The following is a 23494-nucleotide window of genomic DNA, read 5'->3' on the forward strand; positions in this document are numbered from 1 at the left end:
ATTCCTGTCTCAATAACTGATCAAGTAAGTAGACAACACTTCAGGAGGTATGCCATACTGGGTAGAGATTGAGCAGAGGGCAGAAGAGAATGTGAAAGTGGACTAAGCAGTTTATATGAGAATGAAGGGAAGAAGAGGAGGTAAAGAAAGATATGCTGAAAAGGAAGACCCAGGAGTAGGCAGGTACCCCATCAATCCCATAAGGACTGGAGTGTCACAGGGAGCAGAGCTGAATTATAAAATGGGAAATGACCGAGAAACTAATTTCTAATCTGTGATCCCATCATGTCCCAGTGAAGTGCAATTTATTCACATATGAAATCAGTTAAAGTTCTTTGAGATATGACTGAAGGGAGGAAGACAGACTGTCAGAGTTATGGACTGGCTTCACTTACAACCTAGAAATGAAAGGGGAGGAAAGTTGAGCCTATGAGATAAACATTCACATCCTTTCGATGTGCAACTCACCTTTGTTCATTCCCCAAAGTCTTTTTTATCTCTCTAACCCCAATTTGCAACTCCCCTTCCTTTTCCTTCTTACTAATAGGGACATTTTGATTCCTTGCAACCACAACATGCTGATCCTGTGACACTGGAATCCTAGGTCTCACTCAACAAATGTTATCTTTTCTTGCTTCCATTAGTAATGGAACTGACTCAAAACTTTGCATCTGACTAATCTCAGCAACTGGGTGAAACCAGCCATTGATCAAAACCCCTGAGTTTAAAAATTGCTTTTCTCTAGCATCCTTGAGAATGGAAAGAAGCCTGATATCAAAAAGACTCCTATTTTATAAAAGGAAATAATTAATATTCAGCAGCTAATTGATGTTTTAACTTCAGAAAGTTTCCTTTTCCTCCAGTCTCTGAGGGCAGGGAAGATGTTAAGCAGAGTTTCTATTGGCCCCATGGTCATGTCAGTGGCTGGCACTATATAATCCCCTTCTTGCTGTGGGAGCCCCATTAAAATCTGGGAGGTCTCCCTAGATAGTATGCAGAAGCTGATGCTGTGACCAGAGGACACAAGGAGCAGAAAGACCATGCAGAGACACTGCCCTCTCCAAGGACTTGCTTTTCTCCTCCTTACTGTCATAGCAGATGCTCAAGGTAAGCATAGCCCCACTTCTTAAGACCAGGGAGATGCTGGATTAGCGCCAAGACTCTGGGAAATGGTCCTTGGGATACTAAATACAATGCCTCTTTATAGATCATTTGGTTTTCACATAATATGATCCTAAGTGACAGTAAATGCTGATTTTTCTTCTTCGGGGTCTCAGTTATTCAAGAACAACAATGGGATGCTGCAAAGATATAAAGTTTATTCCCAGGTCGACCAGAAACTATTTCAGAGTTCCACAATGACATCTAAAAATTCACTTCCCAGGTTTCCCATAACAGTTAGAGGCTGAGGGATGACCTCAGGCTGGCCTTCTTATCTGTTCCTCCTGTACTCTATTGTATGCTTACCCACCCTTTGGTATTTCTGCCCTTTTAGCAAATGAACTGGTATCTTTTGTGTGTGTGAAAGAGAGAGAGGGAGAGAGAGAGAGAGAGAGAGAGAGAGAGAGAGAGAGAGAGAGAGAGAGAGAGGGAGAGAAAGAGAGAGAGAGAGAGAGAGAGAGGGAGATAGAAGGGCCATAGAAGAAAGAGTGATATACAGAAATAGAGAAGGGGAAAACAGAAAGAGAAATATAGGGAGAGAGAAGAGAGGAGGCAATTATGAGAAGGGAGAAAAGACTGAAAAATAGAAACAGAGACAGAGGTACAAAGGGGAGAGAGAGCAAGAGCGAGAGCAAGAGAAAGAGAGAGTAATAGGTATAGGAACTTTGGAAGTAAAAGTTTGAGCAGGAGCATGCCTGCCCATTGGAAGTCATCTGTTTAGACAGTAGTCCATAGTAATCACACTAAGCCATGGTGCTGGATTGACGGTAATGATGGTCCTGGTGGTGATAATATGCGTGGATGTGTACATGATGGGTGCAGATGTAAACTTTGGTGCCTATGAAGAAAGCCTCCCCCACCCCCAAAGTAAACTGTAATTATACCACAGATAACCCTGCACCTGCACTCTGAGCCTGACATTGATATTCTTTTTCTTCCTCACAAACCCACAGCTCAGATGTTTTCTGCCTCATTATACTATTTTCCCAGGCCTGGTTTCTTGCCAGAACTTTGTATTTCTGCAGGTGTTTTCTCTTCCTATCATGTGAATTGATGGTCTTCCGATCCTGTTGTGCAGAAAAAAAAATCTATTTCAGATGTAGAAGGTCATGGATGAATTGATGTTAGCACTATAGGCAGAGCAGGGATCCAGCCTTAGAGACTTCAGGATGAGACTCTCCTTGTTCAATTTTCCCTTCCCTGTGGGTACTTGATCTTGTTCTCTCACATGCCAAAAATCTGCTGCTTAGAAGAACCCTGTGCTCATGAAAGTCTTCATGGTGATTTTGGTTTTTTGCCTTGTGGTTTCCTCAGATCCTACATAAAATCTGGTCTCCACTTGGCTTGTGGCTTAGTGGAGTTCAGGATACCAGTGTTTTAGCTCCTGCAATGGGAATGATCTAGCCACATCCCTGGAGTACCTGCTCTTCCAGTTGTAGGTGTTGGTTCTACCTTCTTCAACAATGTTTCTCATTTCTCTGTCTCTTCTCAACTCAAATTTTCTTCCCTATTTCAAACCCTCTATTCAGAAGTCTCTTTCCCTCTTATTTGGGAAACTCAGTCCCTCCCAACAAGAACAAGAAGTTCTGCTCCTCACTCCCTTACTGTATATCTAAGAAAATCCAGTTCTTAGGTTCTAGCCATATGCCCATGATGGTTTTCTGTCTGCAAAGCTGTGCTGTCTCTTAGAGGTGGAAGTATACTTTCAGTGTGAAATATAAAATTGATATCCTGATTCCATTTTGGCCTCTTTCAGCAAATCAGTGAATTAATTTCTTATCAGGCTGTGAAGACATTGTACCTCATTCAAACAAGTGTAATTTTCCTCAGAGAGAACATTTTATAAGATTATATTATCAAAACACATGTTCACATATTAAAGCACTTGGTTCAAATGAATTTTCCCCATCTTGCAAAATTTCAACCTTGGAATTATATTGACAGAGCATTAAAAATCCCTCTATCCTGAAACATGTTACAAGAACCTTTACTGCAAGTAGTCCAGGTGACCACAGCAGCCTGTCAGGTCACACTTGACATTTTCTTTGGTACAGATTTAATGGGTGTATCCACAATAGCTCCCACAGTGCCCCCTCAATACGGTTCCAAGGTATAGCTTCCTGGGGGGGGGCGTCAAAACACAGTGCCCCCTCAATACAGTTCCAAGGTATAGCTTCCTGGGGGGCGCGTCAAAATTTGTCTGTTTCTTCTGCTGGCTTGTATCTCATATATAAAAGCCAGGCTGAGCTCTTGACCCATTTCCTAGTTGTTCTGTGGAGTATTTCCTCTGTATACTGGAGGGTTCCCTAGAGTTCCTAGTACACTGCATTGCTAGATGTAATCATTCTTCATTGTGTCTTAACAGGCACCAGTGCTACAACAGTGAGCACACTTCTCAGTGACACAGCACAGTAGGGAAGGTGGACAACTAAACCAGTAACAATGATAAATCATGCTATGTACAATAATTAAGAAAGTAAAGTCTTCTCTGGGAACACAATAGGGAGTCAGCTAACAAACTTAGAAGTGGTCAAAGAAGGCTTCCTGAAAGAAATAGAAATGTAAAAGGACACAGTACATTTTAGAATTGAAATCATTTTTAGATATAAAACTGTGTACATACACCTATGTCATCTATAAAATGCTACAACAGAAGTATTCACATTTGTGAGCAAACACATTTATTAATATAAATCATTACTTCCATATTATTAATAATTTTTCTATTTTAGGCAAATGCTAACCAATAAGCATGTAAAGAAATGCATATGTTCTGATTTTCTTAGAGTTCTAACTTTTCCTAGATTCAAAGTTCATAATTTTTATCTTAAAACAACATTTGTGCTCAGTAAAGTATCATCAAGGTTATATTACTGAGATAGTTTAACATATGAATAGAGGCTTTGATCTCTGAAATCAGATGCGTGGTTTTGAATCTTCATTTTAAATTTTCATTTATAAAATACAGAAGTATAAAATAAAGAAGAGTTCAAAGTCTCAAGCTTTAGGAATTTTCATGAAGTGAATACATGTAAACATCACAGAAATCAATAAATAGAATATTAACAACTAGAAGATAACTTTATGACTCCTTTCAGGCAAGGTTAACCAGTTCCCTGACTTCCAGCACCACACATTAGTTGTCCTACATCTGTGCAATGGTACAGTATGTGACACTTTGTTCCTTATTTTGTTTTCTCAACATTGTGTCAAAATATCTGTTAAAATTTGTCGTACTTTATTCCTTATCATTGCTATATAATATTCCATAGTGTAACAATGTCACAGAATATCTATCACAGAATATCTTATTCTCCCCTCAGCAGTCTCCAGTTAAAAGATATTATAAGTAATGCTGCTGTGCATATTCTTTATGTATCTTCTGATAAACACATGGATACAGATCTGTTTATGTGTACATAGTACATAACTTCTGAACAGAGGGTTTGAAATACGGAAGAAAATTTGAATAGAGAAGAGACAGAAGTATGAAATGTAAAATTGATATTCTGATTCCATTTTGGTCTCAAGATGTGATTATGTTAAGCTATAGTAAATACTGCCATATAATAGCTGTACAAATATACCCTCTCAGCAACATCTAAGAACTCAAGTTCCTGCACACTCTGTCCAACCTAATATTGCCAATATTTTTTTTTCATTTTAGCAATCTGCAAGTATAGAGTTGTACTGTTTCCTGGTTTTAATTTGTATAGCTCTAATGGCTAGGTAGTACCCATTTTATATATTTATTGGCAACATGGGTTTTCTCTTACGAAATGCTTGATCTTTTGCCCATTTTTTCTTTATTCACAATCATAGAAGTAGATTTTAATACATTGTGTAGAACCAATAGAAGATGCAGTAAAATGTCAATTTAGAAAGATAGAATTTAGACAGATGTGTAAGTATTTTAATTTTATTAATATATATGGAGCTCTCCCCTTTGTTTCCAGAAGACAAATTAATTTCATGAGCAGTTTTGTTTTATTTTGGCTTTTTTTGTTGTTGATGTTGGCTTTATATATGTTTATGGAGTACAACAGAATGTTTTTAAACATCTGTACACAGTAAAATGACTGCTACACTCAAGAAAACTACATCAAGTTAACTCCTACATTTCCTTACATTGTTAAATTGTGTGTGTGCATCTGGGTGTATGTATGGTAACAACTCCTAAAATCTACTCTGTTAGTAAATTTCAGCACACATTATAATGTTACTAACTAAAGTCATGATGTACAGTCTGTCTCTAGACTTACCCATCCTACTCAACAGCAACTTTATACATTTGGCCTCATTTTCTACTGGATTGTCTTTTCCTTATAAAATTACAGGAATCTTTATGTCTAAAACGCAACCTAAAGTCATGCATTCATTGGTAGACATATGTATTTTTAATTTTTCTCCCACTATATGGGGATTTTGCACTCCTTAATGAGATCTTTTGATAAATAAATGCTGTTATCCATATTATTATCTGATATTGCTTGTATCCACCACAGTTAGACATTTATATAAACCCTTTGTAAAATATTCATAAATATAAAGCCAAGAAAATATCTTATACTTTATTTTTAAAAAACTGTATTACCTACTTTTCAAATTTATAATTGCAATCAATATTAGAATTGATTATGGTTTCTGGTATGATTTAGACCTCTTAATTTTTATCCCATGAGTTACAATTAACCTATTAAATTAAAAGATTATTTTTCCTTCATATGAAATGCAGTAAAGCCTAAGTAATTAATTAGATATTTCTACTTCTGTGGGTCAGGTTACAATCCTCTGTATTCTATGTGATAACATTATGTGTCTCTCCTTGCACAAAACCATTTCATCTTAGTCAATATAACTTTATAAAAATTAAATAACTTTGTCTCATAACATAAATTATCTAATTTTGTTCTTGTTCATTAGAAATTATTGTATATTGCTGGCCTTTTCAAATTAACTTAGAATAATTTAGATAATTTTACCTCCAAATATATGACTTTCTGCTGGGCATGGTGGCACAGACCTGTAATCCCAGTAGCTTGGGTTCCTCATGCAGGAGAATCGGGAGTTCAAAGCCAGCAGCAGCAACACAGCGATGCACTGAGCAACTTAACAATACCCTGTTTCAAAATAAAATATTAAAAAAGGCTGGAGGTGTGACTCAGTGGTTAAGTACCCCTGGGTTCTATCCCCAGTACAAAAACAAAACTAAACAAAAAAATTTGGAGCCAATCTAGATGCCCTGTAGTGGATGAATGGAATTTTTTAAAGTAGCATATATACACAATGGAATATTACTCAGCAATAAAAGAGAATAAAAACATGGCATTTGCAGGTAAATAGATGGCATTGGAGAAGATAATGCTAAGTGGAGTTAGCCAATCACCAAAAAACAAATGCTGAATGTTTTCTCTGGTATAAGGAGGCTGACTTACAGTGGGGTAAAGAGGGGGAGCACGGGAGGAATAGATGAATTCTAGATAGGGCAAAGGAGTGGGAGGGAAAGGAAGGGGACAGGGGGTTAGCAAGGATGGTGGAATGTGATGGACTTCATTATCCAAAGTACATGTATGAAGACAGGAATTGGTGTCATCTATATAAAACCAGAGATATGAAAAATTGTGCTGTATATGTGTAATAAGAATTGCAATGCATTCCACTGTCATTTTTTTAAAAAAAATCCATTTTAAAAGCTAAGAAAATGAACATTAAAAAAGGTGACTTTTTATTGGAACTGTGTTCAATAATCAGTTAAGTATTTCCACATATCAGTCTGGGAATAATTTTAACAGCTTAGCAACTCTGAATCTCCCAGTAAACAAGTATATGTAGTGGCTGTCTTGCATATTTTTCCTGTGACTTCTGTCTATGTGCTCGAAGATTTTGATGCTATTGTAAATGGTATTTCTTTGTGTGCATATAGTTTATTAATTTGACAGATAAATTTTATCAGTTATAATTACAAAACAGTACATTAAATCCTTTTTAAGCATACATATTAACTAGAATTGACACATTGTCAATATTAAAATGAAGTCACAGAACATTTCTATTATCAAAAATTTTCTTTATTCCATTTTGCAGCTAATTCTCCTGTTAGCTCCAGTAGACAACATATTACTTATTGAATTTATGTTATTATATAATTACGTTATTGTAAATTTTCATATAAATAGAACTAAACAATATGTACCCTTAGTGTCTATTTATCAACAAGATATTTTTTAAGAGTCACCTATGTCTTTGAATGTGTCGATTTTTATTCTTTCTTGTGTTATTCGGTCCCCAAGAAGAATCAGATATTGCCAGTTGTCACAAAGTAGATGAGCCTCAAGGACATTATGCTAAATGAAATAAGCCAGATAGGGAAAAAAGAAGATTACATTATCTCTCTAATATGTGGAATCTAAAAAAATCAAATACACATAGATAAGGATCAATATAGTATTTAGACATGGGATGTGAGGGGGAAAAATGTTGAAATGTAGGTGAGAGGATACAAAATAACAGGTAGGTAACATGACCAAGTCTAGAGCTCAAACATACAACATGAGAACTATAGATAATAAAATTGTGCTATTTCATGGATTCATGTCAAATGAGTAGATTTTATTTGCTCTTGCCAATGGAGGTCGCGGGGAGCAAAACTAAATTTGGATAAGTATGTGGTTTGTTGGTTATGATATTTTGCTTCACTACAGTAAGTATACATGTGTGTATACATATCTATATACATATGTAATTTACCATGGCATCATGTAATATACATTAAATATACACAATAACATTTATTTTAAAATACTTTATTCATTTTATTATATAATATCTTTTCATTTCATGGATATATCTCAGTTTGTTTATCCATTCACCTACTATGGAATAACTTTGTGACATCCTAGTTTAATTATTATAAATAAAAATGTGAAGAATATTCATGTCATACCTCTCATTGCATTGGAGTATTATTGAAATTGTCACATCATATTGTCAGTATATTTTTTTAAGTAATAGCTGGAGGTTTCCAAAGTTAATACTACCATTCCCATTATTACAAATCCTCTCTAAAACATACTATTTACTCTTTTAGAAATTCTTATAAATACATTTAATTCTCTGTGAATCTAAATTGCTCTCCCCTAGTTACTAATGGGTTTCAGTACCTTTTGTGACTTCGTTAGTTATTCTTATTTTTCACTCAGGAAGGGAAACATAACAAGAGAGTATGATTCTAGGCTCCTGTTAAGTTGATTGATTCTAGGCTCCAGTGACCTATATGATTATACTTAGGCCAGTACCATACTGTTTCAATATGGTAGATGTATAGCAGATCTTGAAATAAGTACTTCTTTCAAAAACGATTATTAAGATTTCTGATTTTTGTTGCTATAATAAGATGTTTTAAATTTTATATTGTGCTCATGTCTTGAAGCTTTATAAGTACTAGCAGATATTTGCAGATTCCTAGTTTCACATACACAATCATATTGTCTGAGAATAAACACAGATTTACTTCATATTCCATAATCTATATACCTTTTCTTTCTTTTTCTTGCCTTTTTTTTGGGCCTCCAACACAAAGAATGGAACTTTTAAGAGAGACTGTTATTGTAGCTTAATGAGATTCTCTCTTATTCCTACTCTCCTGAGAATTTTTATTATAAATGAATATTGAAATTTTCCAAATGTTTTCTCTCCATCTACTTAAATAATCATGTACTTTTTTCATTTATTCTACTAATATGGTGAAATATTTCTATTTACTTTTTAATATAATCAACATTGCATTCCTGGGTAAACCCATTTGGTGCTGGTGCATTATGCTGTTTCTGTATTGTTAATTATGACTTGGTGTTTTGTGCTGAAGATTCTTGTGTCTATATTCATGAAAAATGTTGTTTTACAGTTAATTTATTTTCTTCTACCACCTTGATTTTGACATTATGTCTTATTGACATCATAAAATATATTATAAAATGTTTCATTTCTTTTCCGAGAAGCAAAACAAAATCTAGAAGTCCTATAACTTTCCTGTGAAGTATAATTCACCACTGAAAAAATTCTGGCCCTGGAGATTTTTTTATGGGGAGGTTTTAAACAATAATTCAATTTGGTTATAAATCTGGTATGATAGTGATTTTTAGCAGATATATAAAAACATAAAATGTACACATAATTATGGGATACCATGTGATTTATTCTATGTATATATTGTGCAGTTCTTAAATCAAGTTAAACATATCTTTGTCCTCAAGTATGTATAATTTCTTTGTGGTGAAATCATTCAAAATCCATACTTGGAGCTTTTTGAAATATGTAGCACATTAACATTAACGATAGTCACCCTGCTATTCAAGAGCACAACAGAACATCTTTCTCTATCTAGCTACTTAACCTGGTGCCCTTAATCAGCCTCTCCCCATCGTCACCCTCCTCCCATGCCTCCAGTCTCTCCAGCTGCATCTACCCTACTCTTCATTTCAGTTAGATCGACTTTTTTATAGTGCTCATCTCAGAGAGCTCACTTGGCGCTTATCCTTCTGTACTCCACCTGTTTCATTAAACCATGAAGTCTACTTGCATCTATGTTCTTGCAAATAGCAGGATTTTGTGCTTTGGGTGCTAAATAATATTCTATTGTGCATATACACCACATTTTTCACATCCTCACATTTGTTAATTTTTTAATATTTGCCATTCTTACTAGAGTAAGCAATATTTCATTGTCATTTGGTTTGCTTTTCCTTGAAGATTAGTGATGGTGAGCATATTTTCATATGCCTTGTGTTCCATTGTATATATTTTGAGAAGTATCTGTTTAGTTCTACCAGTCATATTTTATCAGGCTATATTTTTATACCTCTTTTTAGGTTTTTTAAAATGTTCAGGATATTAACCAGTTTTCATATGTATATTTTTAAAAAAATATTTTCTCCCATTATGTAGATTGTATCTTCACTTGGTTGAGTGTTTCCTTTACTATGTGGAAGACTTTAGCTTTGCTGTAAATCTCATGTGTTTATTTTTTATTTCGTTTCCTGTTCTTTTGATGTCTTGTCCCAAAGCTTCTTACCCATTCCCAGTATCCTGAAGAATTTCTCCTATTTTTTGTAGTAGTTTTACATCTTGCATTTAGGTCTTTAATCACTTTAAGATGATTTTTGTATCTGTTGAAAGGTAAAGATCTAGTTTTATTCTTTTGAATGAGGATACCTGGTATTCCCATCACTGTTCATTGAAAAGACTGTCCTTCCTTCAATGCATGTTCTTAGCATCTGTATCTGAAGTCAGTTGGCTGTGGATGTATGAAATTACTTCTGGGCTATCTATCCCATTGTTCTATTTCTGTTTTTATGCCAATGGCATCCTTTTTTGATTACTACAGCTTATTAGTGCATTTAGAAGTTGAGTACAGAAATGAGTCCTGCTTTTGTCCTTTTGCTTAAAACAGTTTTTCCTATTCATGGTATTTTTGTTGTTGTTATTATTCTATATACATTTTAAAATTGTTTTTCCTATATCTGTGAAGAATAAATTTGTCATTTTTGACAAGGGTTAGCTTAAGTCTCTAGATTTCTTCAAATAGTGTGGACATTTTAACAATGTTGACTCTTGATCCATAAACATGGCATGACTTTTCACTTGTGTTTTTGTGTATGTCTTCTTCAAAATCTTTCATTAATGTTTTATAGTTTTTATTATAAAAATCTTCTCCTTCTTTAGTATAATTTATTCCTAACTGTTTTTCTTAGCTATTATAAATGGAATTGATTCTTGATTATGTTTCAGATATTTCACTATTTGCAAACCACAAGACTACGAATTTTTGTATAATGATTGTTTATCCTGCAAACTTGTTGAATTCATTTTCTAATTTTAATTGTTGGTATGTGATGATGGAATCTTTGGGGTTTTCTGTATTAAGATCTTGTGATATGCAAACAGTAACAATCTGACACCCTCTTTTGCAATTTGGATTCCCTTTAATTATTTTCTCATACCTGGTTGTTCCAGCTAGGATTTCAGTACAAATTTGTTTGTTCCAGATCTTAGGAAGAAGGATTTTGAGTTCTCCCATTCAGTAACATTTTACCTGTTGGCATATTATGAATAGCCTTTATTATTTTGAAGGACGTTTCTTCTATTCCTTAATTTATGCAGATTTTTATTGTAAAGAGATGCTAAATTTTATTCAATACCTTTGTTGCATTTGTTATATATAATTTTAATATCATATGATTTTTTGTTTTTTATTCTGTTGATGTGTTGTATCATGTTTACAGTCTTGGACTTACTGAACCATATTTGTATCCCCAGGATAAATCCCATTTGATCATAGTACTAGTCTTTTTAAGGTGCTGTTAAGTTTGCTAGTATTTTGTTGAATATCTTAACATTTATAAGCATCAAAGGTATTGGGCCTATAGCTTTTCTCTTTTTGTGTGTGTTCTTGTCTATTGTTCATATAAGGGAATGCTGGCCTCTGAGAACGACTTTGGAAGAATTACCTTGTCTATTTTTTGAAATGATTTTAACAGCATTCACATTAATTCTTCTTTAAACATTTGGAGATAACTCAGTATTGAAGTATATGCCCCTGGGATTTTCTTTAATTGGAGTTTTTGTTAATAATTAACTCATTACTCATTATTGGGTAACTTCATATATCCTATGTCTTCATGAATCAATATTAGTAAGGTATATGTGTTGAAGAATTTCTCCATTTCTTCTAGGTTATCAAATTTGTTAGCATATAGTTTTCATAATAATCTCTAATGATCCTTTGTATTTCTTAGGTTTCAGAAGTAATGTCTACCTTTTAGTCTCTGATTTTATTTTCTCTCTCTCTCTCTCTCTCTCTCTCTCTCTCTCTCTCTCTCTCTCTCTCAATGTAGCTGCCAAATTTTTAAGTATTTATAAAGAACCAGCTCCTAGTTGTGTTGATATTGTAGTCTCTACTTCATTTTTCACCTTTAATTAATTAAATTTATTTATTTATTTTAATTAGGTATATAAGACAGCAGAATGCATTGTGACTCATTGTTTACAATTGCAGCACAACTTTTCATTTCTCTGATTGTACATGATGTAGTGTCGCACCATATGTGCAGTCATTCAAGTACCTACATTAATGATGTCCATCTCATTCCACCATCTTTCTTGCCCCCATACCCTCCTCTTCTCCTTCCCCTTTGCCCAATCAAAGTTCCTCCATTTTTCCCTTGCCCCCCTATTATGAATTAGTATTCACTTATCAGAGAGAACATTCTGCCTTTGGTTTTTGGGGATTGGTTTTATTCACTTAGCATGATATTCTCCAACTCCATCCATTAACCTGAAAATGACATAATTTTATTCTTTTTTAATGCTGAACAATATTTCTTTGTGTATACATACCACAGTTTCTTTATCCATTCGTCTATTGATGGGCATCTAGGTTGGTTCCACAGTTTAGCTATTGTGAATTCAGATCCTATAAACGTTGAGCTAGCTGCTGTATGTTGACTTTAAGTCCTTTGGATATAGACCCAGGAGTGGGATAACTTGGTCAAATGGTGGTTTCATTCCAAGTTTTCTAATGAATGCCATACTGCTTTCCAGATTGGTTGCACCAATTTGCAGTCCCATCAGCAAAATATGAATGTGCCTTTTCCCCCACATCCTTGCCAATACTTATTGTTGTTGTATTCTTGATAACTGCCATTGTGACTGGTGTGAGATGAAATATTAGAGTAGCTTAAAAGAATAGAAGATACAGAGACAAACCCATATCTCATATTAGACCAAGGTGCCAAAAACATACATTGGAAAAAAAGATAGCCTCTTCAACAAATGGTGAAGAGGAAATCCATATTCTGCAAAATTAAACTAAACTTCTATGTCTCACCAGGCATAAAATTCACCTCAAAGTGGATCAAGGACCTAGGAATTAGACCAGAGACCCTGAACTTAATACAGGAAAAAGTAGGCCCAAATCTTCATCATGTGAGATTAGGCCCAGACTTCCTTAACAAGGCTCCTAAAGGGCAAGAAATAAAATCAAGGATGAATAAATGGATTCAAACTAAAAAGCTTCTTCTCAGCAAAAGAATCAATAAATGAGGTGAAGAGAGAGCCTGTGTTTTGTGAGCAAATTTTTTCCACATGCACATCAGATAGAGCACAAATCTCCAGGATATATGAAGAACTCAAAAACTTAACTTCAAGAAAATGAACAACCCAATCAACACTTCTCATAAGAAAATATACAATCAATCAACAAATATATGAAAAAATGTTCAACATCTCTAGTAATTAGAGAAATGCAAATTCTGGGAAGTTCTTGATCCTTGGTAGTGTGTCACATCACTTGCACATTGAAGGATTAGGTATTTATTTCAGTCTTTCTAACCTGAATTTTAAAATAAGTTCTTTAATATACACATTAATTATATATATTAATGGCATTCAATGTGACATTACCATTCATACATGTAGTATACACAAGTATGAATGCAGATTGCATGTTTTCTCTGAGCTTGTGGGAATTTCTGTTATTTTAGTACTGGATACTAATTTAGCCCATGATTTCTTTGTTCAATTGTGAACAAAGAAACACTAGAAAGAACAGGCCTGTTTTTTTCCAATTTCATAGTAGGTGTGTGTTTCCACATGAACTGGGGAAATGGGGAGAATCTAAAAGAGTAGTCCATCCTCAGAAACTCTCCCTGAGATGGATAGGTCCAGATGCCTTATCCAGGGTCACCTGTCTGCATTCAGGTACTCTGGTTTTCCACTGGGCTCTGGGCATAAACACTGAGCAGTGACCAGCTCTAGGCTCTTAACCATAGATGGTGTTCATCTCCCTTTTACTTCCCAAGAAGGTAGTTATTCTCTTCATGTTGTTCTGTCTGAAGCAGGCAGAGGAATGGAATGGGACGTCCTGTGGCCACTAATGCCGCAATGCTATTTCACATGGTGAGGCCACAGCCAACACTGGGGAAGAACTTAGAACAGCACTGCTATGAGTGGATGAGTTGTGTACTGCCAAGGTGGATTCATAGCCTATGACTGCTACAACCTGTCACAGGGGATGCTGGCTGCAATAAAAGCCCAATAGACTAGAGCCATGTGTCTCTTCTCGATTCAGGGGCACTGGCCTAGGATGAGGTACTGTTAGAATCTGTAAGTATTATATTTTACCTGACACTGAGTTCCAAAGCAAACTCCTGTGATTAATATGCTTCCCTACCCAGAAAATGGAGGCCTGCTCAACTTTCTGCTGCCCCGTAGTAGTGTAGTGTTGGTAATGGCAGTTCTTTGACCACCAAGGTTACCACTAACCTGGGTCCCATATGAGTCTCACAGCCACAAGTACCTGCACAATCTCAGAGGTGAGTCCAGGTGAACCCTATAATTTGTTCTGATGTAGGCCAAAACATAAATCCATCCTATTGATGAGTAAATCTCTACCCTTAGCTTTGCTAGGTCTGGAAGCTCTGTGTATGAGCTCTTGCCCATAACTGAGCTCCAAGTCAAGTCTTGTGCTAGATTTTCTATCCTGCTTCCCAGAAGGTGGTGTTTTGCTCCCTACCTAGTTGCCCAAGATTGGGGAAGGAGTGGTGAAGCACAGTTGGCTAAGGCAGTTCAAGAGAATCAATTACTGCAATGCAGGGGTTTTGGGGTACAGCCAAGCAGCTTATTTCTCAGTTATATATTATGGTTGCAATGTGCAATGTTAGTTTTATGTACTCTCAAGAAAGACCATTGTTTACTGTTAGCAGACAAGTTCAGGAGCACTGGAGTTTGGTGAAACATTGTAGTTGTTGAATAAGAGAGGTTTTTTTTATTCCCAGGAGCTGTGTGCCTAAGATCAAAATCAGGGCTGATAAGACTCTAATACAGAGCCTCCTCATGCAGGGCATTGCTACAACAGCCAGGCATTTCCTAGAAGCCAGGCATTCTGTGCCTTTGCACAGAAACTTCCTTAGCTTCCAAGTATGCATAGTCATGAAGCTATCAGAGACCACAATCCCAAACACAGAACCCTTGCATGTGTGTATGTACCACATTTTCTTAATCCACTCTTTTACTGATGAATATATGGGCTTATTTCATAATTTGCTATTGTGAATTATGTTTCTATAAACATTAAAGTAATTTGCCACTATATTATGCTAATATTATTTATTCTGGATAAATACCAAAGAGTGGGATAGTCATATGGTGGTTCTATTCCTAATGTTTTGAGGAATCTCCATATTGCTTTCCAGAGGAGTGGTACTGTTTTGCAGCTGAACCAAAAATGTATGAGTGTAGTATTTTTCCACATGTTCTTCAGCATTTCTTATTGTTTTATGAATAATTGCCATATTGAATAGAGTGATACAAAATGTTAGTGTACTTTTGATTTGCATTTCCCTTATTGCTAGAGATATTAAACATCATTTTACATATTTGTTTGCCATCTGTGTTTCTTCATTTGAAAATTTTCTGCCTTGCTCTTTTTTTTTTTTTTTTTTGGTGGTACTGACTGGGGATCAAACTGAGGGTCTTGTGCATAGGCAGCAAGCACTCTACCAACTGAGCTACATCCCCAGCCCGTGTTTTGTTCTTTTGTATATTTATTGATTGGGTTATTTGCTTTGTTTTCTTTGGTGTGTACTGTTTTCAGTACTTTACATATTCCTTATCAGAATATATATATATATATATATATATATATATATATCAGAGTCAGATTATAGAAAAAATATGGATTTATGGATGTTGATCTTGTATCCTGCTATTTTGCTGAATTTCTTTTACAGCTTTAGAAGTCTCTCATGGAGTCTTATGGGTCTTCTATATAAAGGATAATGTCATCGAAAAATAGATATTATGATTTCCTCTTTTTCTATTTGTGTTCTTTTAATTTACTTCTCTTGCCCAAATGTTTTGGCTAGAATTAGAGTTTTATATTAAATACAAGTGGTGAGATTGGAAATTCTTGTCTTGTTCCTAATTTTAGAGAAAATATTTTTAGTTTTGATGATGATGTTGACTTTGGGTTTGTCATATACAATCTTTATAACGTTGAGGTAAGTTTTCTCTATTCCTAGTTGTTCGAGTGTTTTTAACATGAATGGGTATTAAATTTTGTCAAAGGCCTTTTCTGCATCTATTGAGATAATCATACTCTTCTTTTCCTTAATTATATTTAAGTAGTGAGTTACATTCATTAATTTGTATATGTCAAACCACCTTGTATCCCTTGGATGAAATCCGTTTTACCATGGTGTATTATCTTCTTGATGTTTTTTAAAGTAATTTACTAATATTTCATTAACGTCTATGTTCATCAGGGATATCAGCTTGTAATTGTCTTTTCTTGATGTATCTTTGTCTAGTTTGGGAATCAGGGTTATACTGACTTCATAAAATGTATTTGGAAGTGTTTATTCCCTTTCCATTTCAATTTCAATGGATTAATATGAGAGACTGGTGTAGTTCTTCTTTACAAGGCTTATAAAACTGAGCTGAGAATTCATCCAATCATGGGCTTTTCTTTGTTGGAAGGCTTTTGATTTCTCTTTCAATTTCATTATAGAATATTGGACTGTTTAGGTTTTCTATATTTCCTGATTCAATTTAGGCAGGTCATATTATCTAGAAATTTTTCAATGTCTTCTAGATATTTTAGTTTATTGGAGTATAGATTTTCAAAATACTTTCAAAGGACTCTCTGGATTTCAGAAGTGTCAGTGGTCATTTCTCCTTTTCATCTCTAATTTTGTTTATTTGGGTCTTCTTTCCCTTTCTTTTGGTTAGTTTGGCTAAGGCTTTATCAATCTTATTTATATTTTCAAAGAACCAACTCTTCATTGCTGTGATTTTGTGTACTTTTTTATTATTCTCAATTTCATTAATATTGGCTCTGATCTTAATTATTTCCTGTGTTCTATTGACTTGAGGATTAGTTTGTCCTTCCTTTTCTAAGGCCTTAAAGTGGAATGTAAATGTATTTATTTGGGATCTACTTTTTGAAAGTAAACATTCAATACTAACAATTGTTTTAGAACTTCTTTTATACTGTCCCAGAAATTTTGATACATTGTATCTCTGTTCTCATTTGTTTTTGAGAAGCTCTTGATATCTTCTCTCATTTCTTCTTTGATGCTTATTTCATTTAAAAGAATATTGTTCAATTTCCATTGGTTTATGTGGTTTCTACTATTTTTTAGTGTTGCTTTCTAATTTCATCCATTATGATCCAAGAGGATGCATGGGATTATATTAATTTTTTTGTGTGCTTGCCGAGACTTTCATTGTGACCTAGAATATGTCTTATTTGTATGACCTAAAATGTCCTATATATGTGACCTAATATGTCCTATAGGTAAGTTCAGATATTTGTGGGAGGAAATATTCTGTAGATGTGTACAGGTGCTTTTGATTTATAGTATTATTTAAGTTGGAAAATATCTTCACTGATTTTATGTTCTTATAATCTGTCTATAGGCGATAAAGATGTATTCAAATAAACCATCCAGTATTACTATACTGAGGTCTATTTGATATTTAATATCAAGGAACATATTTTTATGTAATTTGGCATGCTGACATTTGGGGAATACATATTTACTATCATTATTTCTTCTTCCTCCACCTCCATTTCTCCTTCTCCTGTCTTCTTCCCATTTTAATTTTATTCTGAGACAAAGGCTTGCTAATTTGCTCAGATCCTTGCTAAATTACCAAGGCTGGCTTTGAACTTGTGATCCTCCTGTCTCAGCCTCCTGTGTCGCTGGGATTATAAGGGTGTGCCACCACATCCGGCTAATTATATTTTCTTGTTGGATTATTCACTTTACCAGGATAGAGTGGCCTTTGTCTCTTCTGATTAATATTTGGTTTAAATCAGGTTTGTCAGAGCTGAAAATTATTACTGTTGCTTTTAGGAGGAGTTTATTTGCATAAAGTACTTTCCCATCCTTTTAGCTTAGCCTGTGGATGTCTTTGCCTAACACAAGTCTCTTGTAAACAGTGTATATGTGGATCTTGCTTATGGATCCATTTACCTAATCTCTATATTTTAATTAGTGAATTGAGTGTTATAATAGCTGTTTGTGATTTCCTGCCATACTTTCTATATTTGTCATATTTGCCATATTTGCTTTATCCAAATATTTTTGATATTTCATTCTTGAATTTCATTTAGTTGGTTGTTCTTCTTGTGACTCGCATCAATTTGGGAGTTTTCTTAGTTTGTTTTCAAGTTCCTCTGTGTGCAGTTTCTCTTTGAGTATTTTTTGTAGTGCTGGATCCTTGGCCGTGAATTCTTTTAGTTTCTCCTTGTGATGGAAGTTTTCATTTCCCCACTGATTTTGAAAGAGAGCTTTTCTGAATATATTAATCTTGACTGGAAATTGTTTTCTTTTAGGACTTGGAATATCTCATTTCAGGACTTCCTTGATTTTAGAGTCTCAGTTAATAAGTCAGAAGTGAGATTTATTGGTTTGTCTCTAAATATAACCTGACATTTTTTCTCTTGCATCATTTAATATTTTTTTCTTACTTTCTATGATAGGCATTTTGATTATGATGTATCTTGAAGAAGTTATTTTCTGAACTTGTCTATTTTGGGTTCTATATATGCCTTTTGTATGTTGATGTCTCTCTCATTTATGGTATGGCAAATTTATTCTTTTACTATCTCATTGAAAATGTTCTTTAGCCTGTATGTCCATTTTCTGATATGACTTTCAGGTTTTTCTCTCTTGGTGCTGTTCTAAAATTCTTGTAAATTCTGATCATGATCTTTTTCCCCTTTATTATATACTAAATATTCTAGTTCATATGTCTCATAATCAAAGACTGAAGTTCTGCTGTCAAGGCCTAAAATTCCATTTTCTATGCAATACAATGACACTTTTGAGTGATTTTTTGTCTAATTCATTGTGCCTTTAATTTCCAGGACTTCTGATTTATTTTCATTATCTCTATTACTTTATTGAAATGATCTTTCATCTCCTTCATTTGCTCTCTTAATTCCTTCCTTAGCTCTTTTTATTTCATTGAACATTTTAATATTAGTTTTCTATCATTTTTCTCTGGAATTTAATCCACTTCCATATCTGTGAGATCCTTTGTATGGGTATTGTGAAATTGCAGAGAGATTTGTTTGCCTGTTTTCTCATGTGTTCAGAAGTCTTAGACCTGTTTATCAATTGAAATGAATTCTCCTTCTTCTTTTATATGCATGTCCTTCTGTGTATGGTTGTCTTTTTATTCTTGGACTTTCTATTTTTTGACATATGAGTAGATGTTCAGAATCTAAAGCCTCTTTCTGGTTGTTTCTCCTTGGAAATGGTTATTGGTTTGGAGGGTTTGTCTCCCTGATCTAGTTGTTGAGGTATTCTTGAGGCTCAGGTGGGGCTAGAATGTGTGCAGGGTGAGATTTGCGGCTACCTGGCTGAGTTTTGAGTATTGCTGGGCAGAAGGATCTCTAGTCTTTGAACTTGATGTGTCCTGGTTGCTTTTCCTAAATAGAAAAAGTAATAATGTTAGCAACAGGTCTACAATCTTAAGATAAATGTCAGGTGTTACATTCATAACACTAATGATGACCAATATAGGAGTCATGAGGTTAGCATTTAACATCAGTAGCAACAATAGAAAACTGTGACTTAGATCAGGCATCAAACAACAGGTGACTACTGTTGTCATCCACTGTATGAATAATCACAATAAGATTAATGGGTAGGAATTACATAAACTATATAATTCTATTAAATAATAGGATTACAGTTTCTTAAGTGAAAGCACAACATGTTAGGAAAGTGTTTTAGTCAGCTTTTTCATTTCGGTGACTAAAGGACCTGGCCAGAACAACTATAGGGTAAGAAAAGTGTATTTGGGGTCTCACAGTTTCAGAGGTCTCATTCCGTAGACAGCCGATTCCTAGGGACTCAAGGTGAGGCAGTTCAACATGGTGGAAGAATGTGGCAGAGGGAAGCCACTCATGTGATGATCAGATTGCAGAGAAAGAGACTCCGCTCTCCAGATAAAAAACATATACCCAAAGCCATGCCCCCAGTGAACCACCTCCTCCATCCACACCCCACCTACCTCCAGTTACCACTCAGTTAATCCCATCAGGGATTCACTCATTGATTAGGTTAAGGCTATGACCCAGTCATTTCTCCTCCAAACCTCCTTGCATTGTCTCACATGCCAGATTTTGGGAGACACCACATCTAAACCATAACATTCGGCCGGGGCCCTCAAAGCTTACACTCATCTGACAATGCAAAATACATTTAGTCCATTCCCAAAAGTTCCTATGATTTCAACAGTTCTGAAATTGCTCAAAGTTCAAGTCCTAAGTCTTCTCTAAGACTCAAGGCAATCTTGTATCGTGAGCATCTATAAAATTAAAAACAATTTACAAGTATCCAATATATAATGATACAGAGTGAACATTTCCATTCACAAAATTTTGGGCATAAGACCAAAGAAAGATGAAAATCAAGCTGGAAAAACCAGTCCTGTAGCTCCATGCTCAATATCTGGGGCACATGGCATTGTGATGTTCTATCCAAAGGGTTTGTTTAGAAGGCGAGAGAAAGTTTGAAATATTTATAAAAGTGAACACAAGAGAGGCAAGAGATAGGTAGCAGATGTACGCTGAAAATAAGGAGGAATAAAAACTTAATTGAAAGCAATAAAAAAATGAGAAGAGGGAATAGGAAATGTAGCTATGAGTGAGTGAAGAAGGTGTTGATGGTGCAAAAAGGACAAAAGCCAAGATACGAACAGACAAAAGATCAAAACAACTCAAATGTATAATGATATCCTGCCACAGTTAAATAATAAACAGAAGAAGAAAACAATTAAAGTGAAAGTAAATTATATGAATTTTGTAATTGTATGTGTTTATCCTATTCACACAGTGAGAAACCCCTCATACACACACACACACACACACACGCACACACACACACACAAATATGCACACACAATAAAAAGAAGAAAATCTCACAGAATGGAAAAAAGTAAAAAATAATAAAATGGAATGAAATAATATTTTTAAAAAATTTAAAGTTAAAAAATTCTTAAAGTAAAAGATTTGGGGAATATGAAGAAAGAAAAGATAAGAAAAAAAATTTAAAAAGAGAAAAACACAAAATAAAGGGCTTATTTCCACTGAGGTTATCATAACTGTACACAGAGATGGATTTTCATTCTTTGTATTTATTTTTGGGCTCTGAAATCCTTGGATCAAGTTAAGTTTAGGTCTTTGTGTTCCTCACTTACCTATTAGCCATTGCTGCTAGGAGCAAACTTTGTTTTAATAGCTCTCAGCTTCCCATCTTCTAGTATAGGGTGTAATAGACTTGACAGTACTGAACAAAGTATTCCTCTAGAGGGTGTGGCAGAATTGTAAATTGAAAGTTCCAGTAGCTGGGGTTTACTTTTGGTTGACCTTTGGAACTCTATAGTGGATATTTAATATTTGATCCACAACCCTTGTTGCTGGGGAGATACTAGTTACTACGGGATGTCTGAGTCTCAGAAGCCTCCATTAAAATCAACTTTTAGGGTATAGTGACTTAAACCTCCACAGGTTTCACATTCACCACTATGAATATGAACAACCAGGAATCAGCCCTGAAGTGTAGATGCTCCTGTGTGGCTGTTATTGGCATCTTCCCAGTAGCTCTTTTGGACCACAAGCAACAAAGGGAGATTTCTCTCCTTGATTTGTGCAGCCTGTATGTTCCAGGTGCAAGTTTTCTTTGCACCTATTTCAGTCAGTCTGGTTCATTCTTGGGGTCATAATAGGCAAGTGCTCTGTTCCCTGGCAACTTCCTCTGTGAGTTCCCAATCTTCTGTCTCTATTTGCTGCCATGCAGAACTTACAAATGACTCCCATGTAGGTGACTTTAGTTCCCGCTGAACTCTCTGCCCATGGGCAGAGCAATTTGGGCTGGTTTTCACTCAACCACCTCCCCCACTGACTCTGAGTTTCTTAAGGCCAATTTTTGTTTCTTAACCACCATAGTTTCCTGTCTCTATCTGCATGTGTTTCACTTTCCCTTCAATAGCCACATCTGCAGCCTTTGCCAGCCAAATTTCTCTGATGTATTATTTCTGATATTATTTTCAAAGTTTCTGACTTTCTGTGTCTCTCTGGTTTCTTTCACTGTCCAGTATTAAGTTTCAGTGAATTCTCTTAGTTATCTCCCTCAATGAGGAGCAGTCTTTTAAGTGTGTTGCTAATGACCTGCAAGGAACTAATTTCTTCCTCTAATCCCCCTACCCTCTATCTGTGTGTGTGTGTCTGTCTGTCTGTCTGTCTGCCTGTCTGTCTGCCTGTCTGTCATTTTTCCCCTCTCTCTTTCTCTTTCATTACATATATTTTTAAAGTGCTGAATTTTATTTGCAAGCATCTTATTCAGGATTTTGCATCTATATTCATCAAGGATACTTGCCTACATTTAGATTTGGTGGCTTCACAGAATGAGTTTGGAAGAGAGTCTTCTCTTTCTGTTTTATGGACTTGTTCAAAGAGCATTGGTTTTATTTTTTTTTAAAGTGGCAGGCAATTTCTTCCATCCTGAACTTTTCTTTGTTGGAAGACTTTGTTACTGTTTGAATCTCATTTCTTATTATTATCTGTTTAGGTTTTTTGTATTCTCACAGCTCAATTTTGTAGGCTATACATGTCTAGGAATTTGTCTACTTGATTTAAATATACAATTATTTGGAAAATATTTCCAAAATATTTTCTAGGGATTTCCTGTATGTCAGTGCTCTCTGTTTTAATATCCCCTTTTCATCTCTAATTTTACGTGCTTGCATTTTCCCACTTGTTCTTTTGGCTAATTTTGTTAAAGATAGCCAATTTTGTCTATCTTTTGAAAGAAAAAACTCTTTCTTTCACTGATCTTTTATGTTGTTATTTTGGGCTTGCTCGTGTATTTCAGTTCTGATTTTTTATTATTTATTTCCTTCTACACAATTTAGGTTTCATTTGCTCTTGTTTTTTAGGATATTGAGATACAATATTAGGTTATGTATTTGAAATTTCTCCATTTTTAATGTATGCACTCATAGTTACAAATGATACTTTTACTACTGCTTTCACTGTATCCCACAAGTTGTGATATTTTGTGTTACTATTTTAATTTGATCTATGAATTTTTAAAATTCAGACAACTTTTATTTTTAATAACCTATTGTTCATTCAAATGTGTATTATTCAATATCTATGTGTTCACATATTTTCTTTTGCTGTTGATTTCCAGCTTCATTATATTATAGTTTTAATATTGAAGTCCATTAAAATGCAATAAATTATTTACATTATTTT

General features: G+C 34.8%; 1 pseudogene; it reads right to left on the reverse strand.

Annotated features, from left to right (window-relative positions):
* Positions 1 to 21446, reverse strand: part of LOC144365085 (protein tyrosine phosphatase domain-containing protein 1-like) — a 43410-nt pseudogene extending 21964 nt beyond the window's left edge.
* Positions 21447 to 23494: the final 2048 nt, after the last annotated feature.

The sequence above is a fragment of the Ictidomys tridecemlineatus genome, chromosome 6 (genome assembly GCF_052094955.1).
Source record: "Ictidomys tridecemlineatus isolate mIctTri1 chromosome 6, mIctTri1.hap1, whole genome shotgun sequence".
Taxonomy (NCBI): Eukaryota; Metazoa; Chordata; class Mammalia; order Rodentia; family Sciuridae; genus Ictidomys; species Ictidomys tridecemlineatus.